Source organism: Perca fluviatilis, chromosome 3, assembly GCF_010015445.1.
Source record: "Perca fluviatilis chromosome 3, GENO_Pfluv_1.0, whole genome shotgun sequence".
NCBI lineage: Eukaryota > Metazoa > Chordata > Actinopteri > Perciformes > Percidae > Perca > Perca fluviatilis.
In genome coordinates this window covers 12,206,201-12,227,156 of record NC_053114.1, presented here as the reverse complement: position 1 = coordinate 12,227,156, position 20,956 = coordinate 12,206,201, and positions in this window count along the sequence as shown.

Genomic DNA, 20,956 nt, shown 5'->3' with positions numbered 1-20,956 from the left:
ATACTGGGAACTATAAGCTTATGGATATAGACTATTCTCAGAAGGCAAAGCACTGCTACTTCTGCTACTTGGGCGGAGTGATTTGCTCGCAGCACCTGAGAAGCCCCTTGGTGAGGAGCAGAGAGTTCGCCTGGAGTTCGCTCAGAGTTGGAGTAATAATCACTCCGCCCAAGTAGCAGTGCTTTGCCTTCTGAGAATACAGTTCCCAGTATGTATACGGTTAGAAGATGCGCGGGGCTGGCGCTGGCAGACCCAGCGGCTATGGACTAGCAGTATCTGGATCACTGTGCTAAGTTTGACTCAAGGGCACTTTATGTAGGTTTTGGAACCAAGCTTTAAAGGAACATTTAATTAGACTGAAAAAACACGATGAATGCGGACTGTTCATCTTATAGGGCCCTATCTTGCACTCAGCGCAATTGCCTTTGTACACCGACGCATGTATCGTTCCTATTTTGCACCCGACGCACAGCGGACTTTTCCCTCCACAGACGCACGTCGGTAAATTAGGGAATGTATTTGCGCTCCGGGCGGTTCAGCGAAAAGAGGAGGCGTGTTCCGGCGCAAACGTTACTTTGTGCTATTCTGCAGTTTCAGAAAACAATTCCGCCACTGACCAGGAAAAACCTGGTCTAAAGTCAGTAGCGCGTTATTCAGATGCTATTTTAGGGGCGCATGCTTGGCCATAATGTAGCGTGTGCACAACGCGCATACACTTCTCTCATCTACAGCAGTTCCCATTTTTGAAAACCATACATAATTACAAAGGAAAATATTACTGAAAATGCGCTTCATGTGTTTGGATAGTAGATAGTAGATAGATAGAGGCACTTACAGTCCTCAAAAAGTCGCAGCATTCTTTGTGGCTTGTTGTGTTTTACACATTTCCATGAATCATGGATGTGTTGATGACATAAATGAGGAAATATTAGAGGACTTAAGGAGACGTGATGTTGAACTACGGTGGGATTGGACACTCCGGCGGAATCTGGTCCGGGAGTAATGCGCGATGCGCTCCTGATGGAGCGGTGGACGGAGATGGAGTGGGGGAAGAGGAAGGGCACAACAGGTGCAGGTGGCGTGTTTTGAGGCCCACGCTCCATTGCTGCAGCAATCCTCTCCAGACTTGAGGAGATGCGCCCGAGTGGCCGCAGCAACATCGCCACCCAGCCAAGACGGGCATTTATTACTTTGCCGCATCTCGCATCGGCAGCTCCCGCTGCTATCGCATAATAGCAATCCGCCATGGAACAAGCGCCCTGCTCTTAAAGGGAATGTGAGATGACGCTCTGATTGGTTTATTGCACGTTACACCCAAACCACACCTAGCTACTTCAGACCAACCCATTTTAGATTTGCGTCGGGCGCAAGAGTCATTTATCCCGCCGGTATAATAGCAACAGCGCCCGAGATCCGCCCACAAAGCTACTTGCGTTTTGTGTTTCATACTTGCGTTTCAGATCGTTAAAACAGGGCCCATAATCTGTTTGTTACTCCTACTAGGTTGGAGTTTTTCGCATAGCCTATTTCAGAACTTAATAGCTGGTTGTTTTAAGGTTTTAGCAACATTGTCCATGTTTAGCATAAGAATTCACCAGACCTGTTTTCTGTGAATTTAGACAGGAGCAGCAGTTTTGAGCTAGAGTTTGCACAAGCTGCGTTTGAAGTGGCCACGTATCTTACAGATAGGGGATGGGGTCTGCAGTGTCAGAGGCTTAGGGAATTTATTTTATTTTTTATGTTTTTACCACACTTTGCTTAGATCTAACAGTTCACCCTTTGCTACAAATTTATCAGCGAATTCTGGTAGGGTACACGAGACATGCGTGTATATTTTGAAGATGTCTGAACTTTCAATCCTTTCAGTTAACATCACGGGGCTAAACGGGCCGATCAAACAAGCTAAATTCCTGGACTACTTAAGAAGAAAGAATATAGATGTAGCGCTTATACAAGAGTCACATTTACGTAAAACAGATGTAAATCGCCTACAAAATAAATACTACAAGATTGCTGCTTCATCTAGTGACGACACCAAAACCAAGGGCTCCTCCATTGTGTTACTGTCGCAGAAATGCACACTCACTGTAGATAAAAGTAGCAAAGATCTATCAGGCAGGATATGTTATGCACCACAATAAGGAGTAGGAAAATTGCCTTTGTTATATGCACCGTCTACATATGACGTGAGCTTTTTCCCATGTCTAACCAATGAACTACTCTCCCTCAATAAATATTCACTACTTATAGGGGAGACATGAATGCAGTGCTAGATTTAAATCAGGATAGATCAGGGGGCAACCACACAAAGGCCCAAAAACCCACATCAGACAGGATTACACCTTTTTTCCACACGTCACCTCACCCACTCCCGCATTGATTATATTTTGTGTTCTAGTGAGCTTAAGGTAATGTTCCACACAATAGCAATAGAACCAGAAATTCTATGCAGATGATATTTTGTTGTACATCTGTTCTTGCAGCCCGGTCTCATGGAAGTTTGTGTAAATGTGACGTTATTTGAATCTATTGATACGTGTTCACGGAGACGTTTTTGTCGTTTTTTACGTGGTGGACAACACGAAAATGTGAAGTAATGTATTTCAATGGGAAGCATATTTTGTGACCACAGCACGAAATTGTAGGGAGTAATATAAAAAGCCGAAAATCCGCGTTGGTCGGGGTGGTGGATGGGTCAAACAGCACAGGACTTTCACCCGGCGCTTTGTTTCCTGGGGATGGCGTCCCTGCGTGTGGCGTTTTGTCCCGTGTGTTACTGTGGCGCGTCTCCCGGCGTTTAAGGCGCCCTTTCCCCGGCGTTTAAGGTGCCCTTTCCCCCGGCGTTTAAGGCGCCCTTTCCCCGTAAATTTTTTCCTAAACCCAACCTCTGCCATCCCGTTATTGTGGGGCGTCCCCAGCGGGCCGCCTCGCGGGCCGTCTCGCGGGCGCCTCCCGGCTTATGGAGCGTCCTTTTCGGCCGCCTCCGGCTGGTCCCCAGCAGGCCGCCTCACGGGCGCCTCCCGGCTTATGGAGCGTCCTTTTCGGCCGCCTCCTGGCGTCCTTTCCCCGAGAAAACAATGTGACATTTACACGTAAAAAATAACGTGACATTTACACGTAAAAAATAACGTGACATTTACACGTAAAAAACGAAACAACGTCTCCGTGAACACGTATCAATAGATTAAGAATAACGTGGACATTTACACGTAAAAAATAACGTGACATTTACACGTAAAAAACGAAACAACGTCTCCGTGAACACGTATCAATAGATTAAGAATAACGTGGACATTTACACGAACTGCCGTGGGTTGGATCTTGAGGACTCTATTTCAAAAATTTGGCTCAATCTCCGGTTGTAAAATTAATTTGAATAAATCTAATCTTTTATTGAACAACAGGCCACATGCCTGTTGTTCAATAAAAGATTAGATTTATTCAAATTAATCAGCTATTAGTGCTACAATACCAACCCAAAGCAAAATTACATATTTGGGCATCATCATACCTGCATCACTACAGTGAGTGGTCCAGGACAACTATGAAACTATATTAAATAATGTTCAAAGGGATCTGGCCAGGTGGACTGCGCTGCCAGCATCACTGCTGGATTGCTGTTGTTAAAATGAACATATTTCCCCGTGAGAACTTCTTAAGTTCAACGATCCCCTTACCCCCCACCAATACATTTCTGGAAGAAACTTGATTTGAACATTAATTTGGCAGTATATTAGCCTATAACAACCTAGGCTAAAATACTCTACCTTGCAACGTACCACAAACACTGGAGGCTTGGCCCTCCCCAACTTTAAAATGAATCACAAGGCCTTTCAGCTACAGGCCCTCAGAATGTGGATGGGCCCTTCATCTACAATTCCATGGACAGGAATAGACCATACCTCATCGGAAGTCTAAGACAGAAAGACCTGGCCTTTTTGCAGGTGTTTGTCCAAAGAAAGTGTATGCTAACCTATGGCTCTATTATCACCAACACATTGGCCAACTTTAAACAGGTGGAGGAGCACCTGCGCTACAACAATAAGTGGCACGTGAATACCCCAATATGGCACAATGCACACTTGGTGTCTGGCAACAAACCTTTTGCTTGTGAGCAGTGGAGAGACAGAGGTGTTTATACTCTAGACCAGTTATTCAATGAGAAAGTTATGTTGTTTGAATATGTTATATGTTTGAAGACCCCAGTTTTGAGGTCCCCAGGACATCCTATTACTTTTATCTTTGCTTAAGATCAGCCCTAAAATGTTATGGCGTGCCATGGGGAAACAGTCTTGAGGTGCACCCAGACATTAAATGTTTTTTTGATTTCCCTGTGAGAGGATTAGTGTCCAAGATTTATGCTAAGCTGTTGCAAGTATCCATAGAAGAACTCCCAATAGTAAAGAAATGGGAGCGAGCGAGAGCTGAGCCCTGAGGGGAACACAATTAATTGGGAGGCAGTTTGGGACATTTTCCACTGTTCCAAGAACCCAAATCACCAGTATATCCACTTCAACATATGCCATAGGACATATTGGACTCCTCAGAAGAGATACGTCTCAAAAGCCATTCCCACTCCCTATTGTACGTTCTGTCAACCTGAACAAACTGGAACTTTCCTGCATATGGTCGGGGAGTGTGAGCAGGTGCATGAGTTCTGACATAAAACAACATCAATACTATCTTATGTGATAGACATAAGCCCTATTCGCACGGGATAAGTATTATCTAGGGACCTCGTGTGAATTATAAATTACCCACCCACGTCTGATTTTCATCTGGCGCATTCGAACGGGATAAGCGAAGCCTGTGATTTTACTCAAATTTTACTGACATTAAGCAACAGTAGAAACATGGGTGTGGGTAGCTCTGCTACGTGTGTTTGTGTGTGGTCACATCTCGAGGACACACGCACACAATTTCAACCGGGTAGTCAGTCATCGTCCGAACTGGGACCACTCCTTTTTCTTTCTCTCACTTTTTTCTCCGGGTGGTGTCAAGCAGGGTCCGGTTAGATGGATAAAACAAAACATTTCACCAGGTTAAAATCTATTAGCTCAAGCTTTACGCTTGATTTATTTGTAACATTAACCTCTAATTATGAAGTGAGCCCCCTCGCTTGATTGTGCATTATTTTTGATAAGCTATTGCTTGGAGATGTCTTGTCGTTATCTCTAGATGTATGATACAAACATAAAAAATATACTTACCGCATGCTGCTATACATGTCATCCATCGCCATCTAATCATTCTTTTTGTCTTTGCATTTTGGTGGTTTTCATCTTTCTCTTTCTGCAAATTGTATATGATGTATAGCGACATGACCCAGCACCCAAAACACTGTCAAAACACTCCAACGCACCCTCCATTCTTCGCAAAAGATGGATAAAAAGACGCAAAAGAAGGAAATAGGTACCTTGAAAAAACTAAAAAGCCCCGCCAAATCCTGGACAAATCAGAGATGCCGATTCGCACGGGACTAATATTATCACAGGACCTCCGTTTTCGGCGAAATATGGTAGGTCATTTGCGGGGGAATTATTACTTTACAAATTACAGACATGACCGATTCACACGGGATTAAGATCACAGACAACCTCCGCAATTATTACAAATGACTGGAGGTCACCAGGTAATACTTATCCCGTGCGAATAGGGCTATAGTTGTGCCTGAGCTCTCTACAGCAAGGATTAACAAAGCCAAATCATCAACTAATCAACTATCAACTTATGGAAAAGCACAGCAGCACAAATATCAGACCTAATGACCTCAGCGCCACAAGAACTAGAGGGTTTTTGTGCAGTTTGTGTATTTCTGTTGTATGCACCATTTTACACTGACTGTCATACATTTAATTGTGGAGTTTGTTATGTATGTCTGAATGATAAATGGTGCTAATAAAAACATGTATCTAAAAAAAAAAAAGTACGCCAACAAAAACAAGGATAATGGGACATCCGAGCGAAATTAGCATGATCCGGGGAAATTTACGGTGGCACAGGAGCAATCCCAGAAGTGGTCCAATATGTAATACAGTATATTTACTGTAATAAATCCAAAAATGACTCCAATGTGTCATCAGATATTAAGGAAACATGCTAAGTTGAAATACTACCTTTCTGACAACAATGATAATGGCAGTATTTTCTCCTTTTGAAATTTCCGTTCCGTGATGGAATTTCTGTTTGTGTTTTGGCCTGTGTGCATTAACTGCCCAGTTTGACAGCCAGGCCGGGTTGCCAGATATACCTGTTAAAACATAGCTAAACCCAGCGCGCTACAGCTGTAACGTTAGTACAGCCATGAAAGCAGCAAACAAACGAACGGGATCAACAGAGATAGATTTTACCCAACCTAAAAAACACAGCATGTTTCTAACAGTTGTGTGACCGGAGACGTAACAAACCCCCTGGTAAATATTGGAGATGTATTTGAAAGGTGGAGACAGCTTAGAGCCCAAAAGGACGCCGAGTTGGCTAATTTCCTCCTGAAGAGGTAAGCATTAGCTTCAGGCTAATTTATCACAGCTACTAGGGATTATGTAATTTCCACATTTGTGTAGCTACTCACATTGAATTATATAACTAGAGTACCCGAGTTGGTTATCCGCAAAAACAGTGACACAGACAGTAAAGTGATCCCGACTGGTCCTGGCTAATGCCGCCATGCCTAACCCCTCTAACTGCTAACATTACCGGAAACCAGGCAAGCGGGACACGGCTGTTTACAACGTGTAGCCTGTTCAGTGGCTGTAGCCGACAACGGTGAGTTATTTTAAGCCAACAGAAGGGGTCTGTTTATCGGAAAGAGAGGGCCGTCAGTTTACAGTGTGTTTAGCGATTGATGACATAATTCTAAGCCAATAACCTGTGTATTTCAGTCGGGTGGAAAAGGGCAGCAAGGTATTGGTATTTTTAGCGGTTCCTATTATAATTCTAAGCTGAGGAAGTGTGTCTATCTGGCGTGTGGAGAGGACAGCGAGGCTGTGGGGTTTTTAGAGGTTCCTACTGTAATTCTAAGCCGAAAAAGAGTGTCTGTCAGTTGGGTACAGAGCTCCGTGTGAGCATGGGCTTTTATGACTGTCAATATAGCCAGCATCTAACGTTAGCTACTCCGCTGTGCTGTGGAGTCATGTCTGGCTATGTGAGACAAGTGTCTAGCAACATTGTTGGATGCCCCGGTCTCAGCCTGGCAACCATCATGAATTTCGAGTCTGGGGAGGAGGGGGCGTTGGCGATGACTCTCTCCAGTATTTTGAATTTGTACTGCAGTAACTGTTTTAAACACTAGCTGTCAGTATTACATATTGCACCTTTAAGTCAAGGCTAAATAATTGAATCAACAGAGGCTTTGTGGGTTATGTGGGTTCCCTCCTTAACTCATACTTAACCCTAAGTAACAGAAAACGTGCAACCTTGTGGGTGAATGAAACTGTTAATGCCTTTGTTTATGTTGTTTTATGCAAATTGTTATGTTCTATCTCACACACATGCACACACACTTTTAAATTATCGCCTTAATTTATTCAGACAAAACATTATGAAAGTAAATTCAGTAACACTTGATGAAACTTGTTTAAAAATAATACACATTTGAAAAGGCATTCATGATTTGTGTAAATTTAATGTATTACTGTTTAGATTTGTAAAATTTTGCATTATGACTCAACTCAAACTCAAAGTTTAGGAGTTAGGAGTTTTTGCCTGTCTTGACTTGGGACTTGCAAAACAGTGACTTTGTATGAGGGGCCGCCTAGGAAATAATTCATACTTGGTCTTACACACACTATCATAATCTTGTATATACACCACTATACTCATACACACTCACTATTATACTCCTTGTACATATATGTATGAGAGTGTATAGTCGTGTATGTGAGAGAGTATAGTAGTGTATGTGAGAGAGTATAATAATGTGTGAGAGAGTATAGTTGAAAAGGAAGTTGGTTTGATCAATCAGGAAGACTGATTCTCACTTCCTCATTGGCTAAAGGGGCCATTTTGAATTATCATTATCCGGTCGGCTTGCTGCTTTGAAAGTACAGCTAGCTCCAACTCAGAGGCATACCTGTCAAGTATCCCGTATTTTACCCTTCTTTCCCAGCGTCCTCCCGTATTAGTATTTTCCCGTAAATCTACCGTATTTTAAACTGCATTATTAAAAAAAAATAATAGCCCGGGCCCGAGCGGAGTAAAAAAAAAAAAAAAAAAACATTCCCAATCTGAGCTCTGTCACTAGCCTCGCGATAACTGCCTACTACAGGTACTGTAGGTGGCAGTTGTCGCTGTCGCTGTCTCACTAAAAGAGTAAAGAGAAAAGAAAAACTGTAAAAGAAAAGCAATATGAAATGAAAACAATGTGTGGAATGAAAATAAAATGTAAATGTAAAGACAAGCAATGTTATAAATTGTAAATGTTTTCAGCATTCTGCATCAAGTTGTGATTTTAGCTTTCTTGTACACCTGTCTTAAAATGTAAGGGATACTGGAGCTTGGTTGGGGTGGTGGGACTGCTCGCGGTGGGCGCCGGAAAATTTCCCTTATTTTTAAATCCAAAACTTGACAGGTATGCTCGGAGTAACAAGGAACATTTAAATCAAGCAGCAGAAACTTTAAGGACAAAAACAGTTTTTAGGGGTATTTCTTATTATTTACTTTATTTTTCAAGGTCAGTTTTTGTTTGTGGAAGTAAATGGTAATGAGGAAAACATTGCTATCTATCAGAGAGTTGTGAGGGAATGATTTTGGAAAGATCAATTTCTGAGCTCAATAGTTATACTCGGACAATCTCTTTCTTGCTCTCGATTAACCAGCAGTTTGAAGAGGGTGAAAATCAGGGAAGCTTTGGTGTCCTGGAGGCGCTCCATGCATGTTTTCAATACATCATAAATTCCTATCAAAACTCAAGGTCAGTGGGAAGGAACATGTTGACCTTAAGAGTACCAACTATCAGAACTGGTCATCCTGGTCACCCTCCATACAATATACTACATCAACAAATTGCCTAGTGTTTGGCCTTTGGCATGAAATGGGAACAAATAGCTGTATGCTTTGGAATCAGCAGGAGGACACTGTACCGTCACAGACAGCAGCTACAAATTGGTTCCCTCAGCTATACAGCAATGTTTGATGAGGTCGTTGTGTAACGTCATCAGAGAGATCCTTCAAGGCCCTCCATATTCAGGGGAAAGGTATGTCCATGTGGCACTTCAAACACGCAACTTTAGAATACAGCACTGGCGTGTGAGACGCTGCCTGCAACATCTTCACCCAATTGGTCGGCCCTTCCGTTGACACCGTGCAATTCAACGAAGAATTTATTCTGTTCAAAATCCCAATCAATTATGGTAAGTTTTTTCTTTGTTTAAAAAATACTACATTAAACAAACTGTTAGCATCTCGTAATCACATGGTAAAAAATTAAACAGGGTTGTCTCTTTCTACTACAGTGATCTCTTCTCCTTCATGGAAAATGAGGGCATACTGGACTCTACAAATTAACTGTTATTTTGTCTACACTACATCTACTTGCCAATAGTTCAAAGGGCAACTGCAGAATTCAGAAATCAGTGGAACAACCACGGATTACCAACACAGGGATCACAAACGCCTCTTCAACTGTGGCTGAGAGGTGTTCTCAACAGTGCAGAGGCAATGCAACATTTTAGTTGGGAGTGACAACTCTGAAATGAATGAAGACCCGCCAGTACATTTTGAGACTTCAAACAATGTTGTTGTTCCAGAAAATGACTTTATTTTCAGTGAAACAGTTATGAACAGAATTCTAGAAACTGTAGACCAGTGAATGTCAACTGGCGGCCCGCGGGCAACATCCAGCCCGCCAAAGCTTTCAGTCTGGCCCGCAGAATAATCATGAATTCACAACATGTAAAGAGGAAAAAATGCGTTCTGTTATTTATCATTTCAAGCATTTAGAGCAAAAACCTCTATTCACATGCCGGGATTCTGTACAGCGATGCCCGAGCTCCACACACACGGCTGAGCCGAGATATGTGTGCGTTAAAACACGCAGCACCTGACTGGGAATGATACAGAGAGTTACCAACGCCGCTGGGGCAGATGAACTCACGCTAGTCTCTTTTCTGCAAATAGGCTACAATTTAAACCTTCGTGAGTAAAAAGTCACTACTTATCAATGCACTCACCTGTGTAGACCGGCATAAACATGTAGAAAGCGATATTTCAATCTGCTTTGTCTGCTCAGTTCACTCTTGTCCACCACAATGTTTTACGCAAACACAGCTCTACTCTGCAAATAGCGAATTTTTACAAACAAGCTAAAACAAAAGCTGTCGGTTTGTAGTCTGTTTATTTTAGTTTGCCAGGAATCTGGAAATTTGGACAAAGTCTTGTGAACCTCACTGCTGGCTGAACAAACCAAACTCCGCTGGAGCGGTAAATCTATGGAGGTATTATAAGTGGCTACTTAATATGCACGTGAATGACGCGATCGTTATGTTCGAGTTCTTCATTCTTGATGATGATGATGCTGGCTGTATTATTTTGCAATAGCATCTTCCATTGCAAATGAGGCATACATGACGAGTGCATAGCCTGCTTATCAGTCATTCATCATTAAAGCTGGGCTTTTGGCTTTTCCACGTCAACTTTTCCCTTCAGCCTCTTTGACAGTGACATGTTTACCTGACAACAGCCATTTCTTTCTGCAAGCATTTCCACCAATCAGGACGCTGCATACTACAATAATGTTTCCATAATCACAAACTTTAACCATCACTCCTCAGTGAACTGCCTCCTAGTCTGAGATCATTTTCTAGTTAAAGAGCCAGTTATCATTATGGAGTTTCCATGTTTTTTAGGAGTTTGCTCACATTAATACATGTAAAAAAAATATAACATTAATTCAGTAAGAAAGTGAAAATTTCGAACAAGAATAGGTGTATTAGGTATAAATTCATTTTATTTCAAAGTCCGGCCCCCAGAGTGTCTGCTTAGAAAAATTCTGGCCCTTGAAAATATTTAGTTGATGACCCCTGCTGTAGACCCACTATCCGATGACGGTAACCATGGCATACAATTATTTTTGGGCCTGGTGAACTCTATTAGTGAGCAAGTTCATTAGTGGCAAGGCAATTAGGACACTATTGGGATTGAGAAAACCCAGCTCCAGATGATTAATATTAGATTGAGAATGGATGAAACAAGTGATTGGAAACTGAGCAAAAATGAGATTGATGGTGACCTAAGGGGAAAGAAAATGAGGAGAAAATGAGAGACAATAAGGCTCGATGTTAAGAACGATGAAAAATAAATTAATAAAGTAATCATATAAAAGATGAAATATAGATGATCATTCTTGCAAATGATTGTAATAATTAAAAAAAAGGACACTATTGGGAGGTTAATAAAAGGCCAGTGACAATTTCTGCTTCACAACGTTGAAAAATAACGAAATGGTTTCCTTTTCAGTCAATAGATTATTCCATTTTCAATTGTTTAAACAAGACATTAATAATGTATTAGGAAATGGTGAGTTATTGACAACGAAGTCTCATCAGTTTAATCAAGTTCAACAGGCAACATATTTTAATAATGTATGTTCAGTAGTGATGGCCAAATGACTCTCTGTTCAACAAAGGGTTGAGAATACACTGAATTGCATGGCTTAGGCCTTTCTCTTAAAACAAGAGCGCCATCTAGTGAGCTCAGAAAATGCTTCACGAAGCTTCATTTGGCCATCACTAATGTTCAGGATTTCTCGAAAGTCATTCCTGACCAAATCCCTGAGTTTTTTTAATGTAAAATTCATACTTTCCTTTCTTCAGGACTGGCAACAGCAGTTAATGCATGCATTTGCGGTGGGTAATTCAAAGGGCTTTACAGATACTGTGTCGTCTCTCTCATGTAAAACAGCAGATTTAAGTCGGAAACCTGATTTCTGAAATTATTTCACACAGCTTGCTCTAACTTGCTTGATCATATTAACTAAAACTAGTGGAGATCTTGCGGAGTTTAATGAAAAATAGCTAGCCTGTGTTAAATGTGGGTAGCAACTAGCACTAGGCTACTTAGTCAGTGCTAACGTCATGACCATGCTAACATGAATTTGGGGGGGACACTGCAGATAGGATGACGTTAATAAAAAAAGAGTTCTTGGCTATTTTTTAAAGGTCCCATGACATGGTGCTCTTTGGATGCTTTTATATAGACCTTAGTGGTCCCCTAATACTGTATCTGAAGTCTCTTTCCCGAAACTCAGCTTTGGTGCAGAACTACAGCCACTAGAGCCAGTCCTACAATGAGCTTTCCTTAGTATGTGCCATTTCTGTGTCTGAAGCTATTGAGGAAGAGAGTGGGAGTGGCAAGGTGGATGGTGGGGGTGTGGCCTTGACCAACTGCCACTTTTCCGTTGAAAGCCATGATGTCTCTCTCTCATGGGTTGGCCAAATTCTCTGGGCGGGCAAAGCAGAGAAAGGGGAGGTAACCTTGCTTGTTATGACCTCATAACAAGCAGATTCCAAAACAGCTCATCTGAGCTTTCATTTTCTCAAAGGCAGAGCAGGATACCCAGGGCTCGGTTTACACCTATCACCATTTCTAGCCACTGGGGGACCATAGACAGGCTGGGGGAACTCATATTAGTGTAAAAAACCTCATAAAGTGAAATTTTCATGCCATAGGACCTTTAATCAACTTACCTCTTCCTGGATTTCAACGACCATCCACCGAAATGCTGTCTCGTCTGGTAACAGGGTCCTCCTGGTTCCATTGAGCTAGAACTAGAAGCACTAGCACTGGAGCCAGGTCTGACTGGATTTGCAGTTCCACCCCTGAATAACCACTGCATCTTCGAATCAGAGCTCTGTTGGACTTGATTTAATTGTCGAAATATCATTGACAATAGAACACCATTTCCCAAAATATTATCTATATATATATATATATAATCTCTCACATACACTACTATACTATCTCACATACAATGCTATACTCACACACACACACACACACACACACACACACACTACTATACCCTCTCATACATACATGTAAAAGGATTATAATAGTGTGTGTTTGAGTACAGTGGTGTATATGCAAGATTATGATAGTGTGTGTAAGACAGAAGTATGAATTACTTCCTAGGCGGCCCCTCATAATTTGGTCCCACCTCTGGATAACACTGTTAATGGTCTTTTAATTTGATCCTCAAGACATTTAACCAGCAGCAGTATGGATTTAAACTAGCAACGAGCATAAAGCCTTCCTAAAATCCACACGGTATCCTGTCCCATTCAGTGTTTTCCCCCCACCAACACACAGACCACTGGACACCTGATGGACAGATCCAGGACACACATATATATATATACTCTTATTGTACACACACACACACACAGTGTTAAAGGGTTAATTGGGGTAATGGTCAAGCAGATTTCAGTTTTCTCAGTTTAATGGTTTAAGTTAGAAAGAGGAATAACTTCATATGGAAGTGAGGGTGTAGTCAGAGCAGCAGGTGGCAGGCAGGCTGAACATGCACGTCTTCATAAGCGAGCCATGCTTCAGCTTCACGCTGCTCAGTCACATACACAGCTCAATTAGCTGAAGGGCAACAGTGTGTGCATCCAGCAATTAACATGATCAGAGTCATCAGCCATGTGGTCAGCTGGTCAGCATCAGGCTCATATGCAAACATAGCGTATCCACTGAGTTTAGTTTGATTGACTGTGAGTGAGAGGTCCATGCAGGGTGCGAACTACGGGGGCGCTAATGGGAGCTCGGCTCCCCTTAATAAGACATGGGCTCCGCTGAAAATGTAATTTGTGAAATTTTGGGGGGTCTCTAAAAATACTGAGTGTGTCATTTTTTTGTTGCTCCAAGTCTTTTTATTGATAGTTATACATAGAGAGATAGTGTACAAAGTACATACATTCAGAAGCATAGATGAACAGAAATATTACAAGTATAAACATCACACCCTTCGCTCCAGCAGAGCCCCATCCTTGCAACAATATTACTGTACCATTCAACAACCTAGTATTGACTGAACTTGTATGCAACCACTTATATTACATGCATCACTTAAGTATCAAAATTACATGTACACACAAATGTGTGTATATATATGTATATTAATAAGTAAATTAAAAAAATTTAAAAAAAATGGTCCTTATGGGTTTCAAATTATACAGAATACAGGATCAGGCATATAAAACATCAATATTAGGGACATCTAATTTCTCTATATAACTTAAAAAAGGTTTCCATGTAGCATAACATTTTTTAATAGAATAGTGAATCTTCTCTAATACCAAATGGTGTAGAATTTCATTGATCCACATCTTAAAGGTTGGGCGAAGTTTCTTCTTCCACTTAAAGAGTATTAACCGCCTAGCTATGAGAGATGCAAAAGCTATCATATTCTTTGCTTGGCGGTTAAGGTGAGTGTCTTGTGGAGTTATTCCAAATATGGCAGTGATGGCAGAAGGTTCTATAGGTACTTGAACTGAAAAAAACAAAACAAAAAACAAAACCAGAACATATGTGAGAGGGTGGCTGGCATTTACCTACACCAATCACAAATAGAATTGATGCTCGGCGTGCACTATAGACCAGTGAAGGCGGTGTGTCGTAAGCTTATTGAAGAGGAATTAATTCTATCTAAGGCCCTTTCCCAGACCTCCTCAGGAAGTTCAAACCTCAATTCGCTTTCCCATTGAGTCTTTAATGACGTCAAATGTTCCAAATTATATGTATTTAGTAAGGAGTATATTTTCCCAATAGTCCCTCTGGAACCTGAATTAAGCTTCAGAATGGAATTTAAGAGGGAGTTGGGTGGCTGGGATGGGAAGTGAATAAATTATGTTGATATAAAACTATGGAGCTGCAAAAAAAAAAAAAAAAAGAATTAGGAATGTTAAATTTAAGCATTAATTGATCAAAGGATGCAAAAGTTTTATCAATGAATATATTCTCTATTGTGGCAACTCCTCTATTAGCCCATTAATGAAAAGCACTGTCTATAATTGATGGCATGAACTGGTGATTTTTTATTATAGGAGCACAAGTGGGCAGATCCTTGAGAAAAAAAGCTCATCTGAACTGTGTCAGAATTCTAAAAGAGTGTTTCACAATTGGATTTATGGTGAATTTAGAAACTTTCCAAAAGAGGATTTTTGAGCAGAATAATGAGTGTAAAGTATGAAGACAAGTTTTCCATTCGTAACCACTCGGGGGTAGTATCACCAGATGGAGAATCTTTCCAAAACAGCATAGCTCTAATGTTGGCAGCCCAATAGTAAAACTGGAAGTTAGGGAGGGATAATCCTCCATTTTGACGATGCTGTTGTAAGATCCTTTTCTGTATTCAAGGGTTTTTCTTATTCCATATAAATCCCGACACCAAATTGTCCACTGACATGAAAAAGGATTTAGATAAGTGTATTGAAATATATAAAGAAATTTTGGCAAAACATTCATTTTAATTTTGTTAATTCTGCCTCCTAGTGACAGGGGGAGTAAATTCCGACGTTCCAAATCTCGCTTAAAGTGGGTTAACAGTGGTGAAAAATTAGCTTTAAATATATCTTTAAAGGCATGCGTGATCCAGATTCCTAAGTATTTAAATTTTTGTGGACTGACTGTAAGTGGGAATAAACCAAAGTCAGCTACAGTTGAGGGCAAGACCGCCTCTAAGCGGCAGGCCAGCATTTAGAAAGGACTTTACTTTCTACATTTAAGAGTGACGGACGGAATGAGCCGCAATCCAGAAGGATTTTATCTTTTTTAGGAATAAGAGATATGACCGCTTGTCGCATAGTCAGAGGAAGGGAACCAAATTTTTTTAAGAATTCACTCGGGAACCCATCAGGTCCTGGAGATTTTCCAGTTTGCATGGACTTGATTGCATTAATAAGTTCCTCTACAGAAAATGGTTTGTCTAGTTGGGATGCAGTTCTGTTATCAATTGTGGGGACGTTTATTTTCCTCAGATAAATCAGATAAAGCGTGGTCGCCAAGGGATTCACTATCATACAACTTCGAGTAAAATCTATGGAAACATGAATTAATCTCAGAATGATCTATTTGCTTAGTGTCCGATTCATCATTTATCTCAGCTATAGTCCTATCCACGCTTTTCTGGTGGAGCTGATGGGCAAGAATGTTCCCTGTCTTTTCACCACATTTGTATGCTTTACTCTGTGATTTATTTATTAGGTTTTCAATGCATCTTGTTGATAGCAGGTTGAACTCTGTTTGAAGAGTTAATCGCAGTTACAAATACTTATGCTGGTTTATAAATCCCTAAATGGCTTAGGATGAAAATATATCTCAGATCTGTTAGTGCTTTATGAAACACCCAGACTTCTCAGGTCGTCTGGAACAGGTTTGCTCGTGGTTCCCAGAGTCAGAACTAAACAGGGAGAAGCAGCGTTTAGTTTTTATGCTCCGCATATCTGGAACAAAATACCAGAAAACTGCAGGTCTGCCCCAACTCTCAGCTCTTTTAAATCAAGGCTGAAGACCTTACTTTTTGATAATGCTTTTCGTTAATTCTTTTATTGAACAGTGAATTTTATTCTTGTATTTTATTTCGTATACAATTTTAATACGGAATTGTAAATTTTATTTTTGGATTTTCTTTTTATACTGAACTATATTTTCATTTATGTATCTTAAATGGTTTTAAATTTGTATTCATTACTATTTTTATTCTTATTTTACTCCCTATTTTGCTATTTGTTCTTTAATGATTGATGATTTGTGTAAAGCACTTTTGAGTTGCCTTGTGCTGAAATGTGCTATATAAATAAAATTGCCTTGCCTTGCCTTGCAGTTTGAATAAATCATTGGATGGGGTGACAGCAAGTGTAGTATCTAATTTGAGAATATCATCTGTTAGCTGTTCAAGTTTCATATTGTGACGTTTTCTTTGTTGTGTGCTATATGATATTATTTGTCACTTTTAAAGGAGACATTCCTGGGGTCTGGTTATGTTCGAGGAAGAAAATTATTTCAGAAGAAATAAACTTAATGAAGTCTTCATCTGAAAGTAATAAAGTATAATGATGGTTCGAGATTATCTTAGAACCATGACTCGTTGACTCTCAGAAGCTTTTTCACCTGGGTCTATTACATATAGTTAGCTAGGTTAATAGACCTTATCGCTTGTTCGTAATGGACCCTTATATCTAAATGATACCAAACTTCTACACTAGAACAATTAGGTTATGCACTCAAAAAAAATGTGATTAAGTTTGTAAGTACAACAGAAGTTTATGAACACTTGCCTGCTCTTCTTGCTCCTCTGTTGCTGCTGCTGCTGCTACCTGCAGTTAGGCCAGTGCTTAGGGCGCGTACTACAAAAATTACACCATCAAAAGAGATACAACAAAAATATTTATTAATTTAATGATTAAATAAGGTAATGTCTTCAAACTTACCTCAATTATTACTTGTCTCCTGCTAGTTATACTACAGCACTTACTTTAAAAAAAAAAGTTAAATTAAAAAATATTTTTGTTGCATCTCTTTTCGGTGTTGTAATTTGTAGACGGCCCTAAGCACTCATCTTACAACAGCAGAGAGCAGAAGTAAGCAGGCAAGTGTTATTTACATAATCTTCTGGTGTACTTACAAACTTTCCAATCCATCGTTTTATGAGTGCATAACCTATATGTACTAGTGTAGATGTTTGGTATCATTTCGGGCATTATTAGTGGGGTCATTTACAAGATACAAACGTGGGTCCATTAGCCCATGCGCTAAGCTATTTAGCTGATAACGCTACTCTACGCTAACTCTCCCAATGTTCGACCCAGGTGAAAAAAGCTTCTGGGGGGGTGTTTGGCTCGAGGTCATGGTGCAAAGGACCCTAGGGTAAAATTACTCCGAACCATCACTTTAAGACGCCAGGGGTGATAGTTAGCATGAGAAATTGGTATACATAAAGTCATCGACAAAGGGCCGTGATCTGAAATAATTATAGCTTGATATTCACACTTTCTTATTAGTGAAAGAAGGCTTTTATCCAAAAAGAAATAGTCTATGCGGGAGTATGTTCTGTGGACCGGAGAAAAGAAGGACTAACTTCTACACACAGAAAAATAATGGTTCTTTAACGTTTCTTCAAAGGACTCAATGGTTCTTCAAAGAGTCATCACCAGTTGAAGAACGTCTATATTTAGGGAATGGTTCTTCAAGCCTTTTATATGGTTCTTTTAAGTACTAAAGGTTTTTGGTAGCCAAAAACAATGAAGTTAGGGCACCAACAATTATTTTCATTATTGATTAATCTGCAGATTTTCTCGATTGTTTGGTTTGCATATAAACATCAGAAAGCAGTGAAAAATGCCTAGCACAGTTTCCCAAATAGTATTTGGTGTGGTTGGTTTACTGCAGTGGTAAAAGTACTAACAGGACTAGAAATACTTGGCAAATTACTTGCATTCAAAATGTTAAGTAAAAGTACAAAAAATATTGATGGATTAATGTAAATGTCACTTAAATTTTGAAGTTGAAAAAATTGTGTGTAATTGTATTTACTTCTAACTAAAGACACCAAATAAATGTAGTGGAGTATTAAAAAAGGATTACACAAGAAGTAGGCCTATACTGTACTTGATTGAGTAAATGTTTTGAGGTATAGGTCAAATTAGTTTATGCTTTTTTCCCCTCATCAATACTTCACAGACGCACGCACACACATACACCCAGACACGCACGCACGCACACACGCATACACACACAAACACACACACACACTCGGGAGTCATGACATGGTATGGGAAGAGTAAACATTTTTTTGTTTCATATCATTACATCAGATCATATCATATGTTTACAGGTTTAGCTTAGTTTAAAAACAGTCTAACGATTTTATAATAATAGTCTGTTGATTTAGGTTCGTTTTTTTAACGTTATTAAATATAAATCCAACATGCTATGCGTTGCAAATATATACCGTCAAAGGACTATGGCAGGCAGAGACAGAAACACATTGAGGAGTGCGCTCTATCTGGCACCACGCCCGCTGGATCTTCACACAAGAGAAAAACGAGCGCACCTCTTCAACTGGCGTAACCAACCTGATCTCACAGAATTCAGTGAAATGAACACGGGCCCTTAACTCAAAATCCGTGGCAGTTTCATGGAATTGCAACAAAATCCGTAAAACTGCCACGGAATAATTCCGTTTAATGAACACGGATCGCCAACGGATCGCCAAATTCCGTGATGGGCCCACGGAAGAATTCCGTGAAATGAACACGGATCACCGAAAAAGAAACACGGGTTTACGTGACACGCGAGAAGAACGGGACGGTTGGGTTCAGGAAAAGGTCGTGGGTGGGCTTATAGTTCCGTGCCATACGCTGGACATGCTTAAAAAAAAAAAAAAAAACACAACTGACAAACGCACGCCACACGTGGGACACGAACTCCGCTCTCTTGGGTGAAAGTCCTGTGTTTTACCCATCCACCACCCCAATCAACCTCCTTGCGCGGAATTCCGGCCTTACATACTACTCACTACCGTGCTACGTCATCTTCTCATTGACTTTACATTGGTATTGTTTTCCGTGGTGGCCACACGGAATTTTCACACATTCCGTACCACCACCACGGAATGAGCTGTTACCAGTCCGTGTCCATTTTACGGAATTCAGTGTGACCAGGCTGGGCGTAACCCAGTCACCCCACATTGTCTCTCGGTGAGTTGGCATCGGACCAGCGGCTAATTTTCTCCTAAACTACACTTTGGTTCCTGGGGCAGGGAGGCGAGGTAAGCGTTTTCATTTTAATGTTAGTTTGTTGCTGAAAATGTCCTTGTTTAAACAGTGCTTCTAAAATAAACTCTCTGTTAGCTACATTAGCTAACGTAACTTAGCTAGCTAGCTAGCTAGCTTATGAAGGGTAACTGACATTTAACTTCATTAACGTTATTTCAAAGGAGTCGTAAATGGAGACAGGTCAAGGCTGTATCATTGTTATCTTCTATGTCTGTTTGCAGATTCAATGTAACGTTATCTAATAAGTTATCTGTTTTGTTTTTTATTAAGAAATATCTGAGTCATTGTGTGCTACATTGGCTGGCTTAGCTAGCTAGGTCAATGCTACGACAAACGTTAGCACGCTAAAACGTAGCTAACGTTGATTTACCTCGGTTTAAGGAAAGGTTTATGAATAAAACTTTACTAACGATAGCTAATCCACCGACCGTTAGTAATGTACGGACATTGCCAATGGTAAATAATTTTTTTATATTTTAATTTAGAAGTGTAAAAATGGGCGGCAAAAGCGTTTTTCACTGGCAACTGTCACTGTCCTCAGCCGTACATTACGTTACGTAACGTCTATATTAAAAGACGAACGCCGCCATCTTGCTTGCTGAAAAGTGAACATGCAGAAAAAGGAGGAAGATTTGTTTTTGGTGATCATGTAGCCTATTTTGAATTCTCACCTTTCCACGTTGTATGTGTTTTTAATTGTTTGTTTAACGTTACTATATACGTGTGTGTGTGTGTGTGTGTGTGTGTGTGTGTGTGTGTGTTTGTGTGTGGGTGTTTCGACGCGAAGGAGCAGCGGCTCTACTCCGAGCTCCTCACGGATGACTGAGCTTCTCACCCTATCTCTAACGGAGACGCCAGCCACCCTCCTGAGGAAACCCATTTCGGCCGCTTGTACCCTGGATCTCGTTCTTTCGGTCATAACCCAGCCTTCATGACCATAGGTGAGGGTAGGAACAAAAACTGACCGGTAGATCGAGAGCTTCGCCTTCTGGCTCAGCTCTCTTTTCGTCACAACGGTGCGATAAATTGAATGCAATACCGCACCCGCTGCGCCGATTCTCCGACCAATCTCCCGCTCCATTGTCCCCTCACTTGCGAACAAAACCCCAAGGTACTTAAACTCACTTGGGGTAAGGACTCATTCCCTACCTGGAGTAGGCACTCCATTGGTTTCCTGCTGAGAA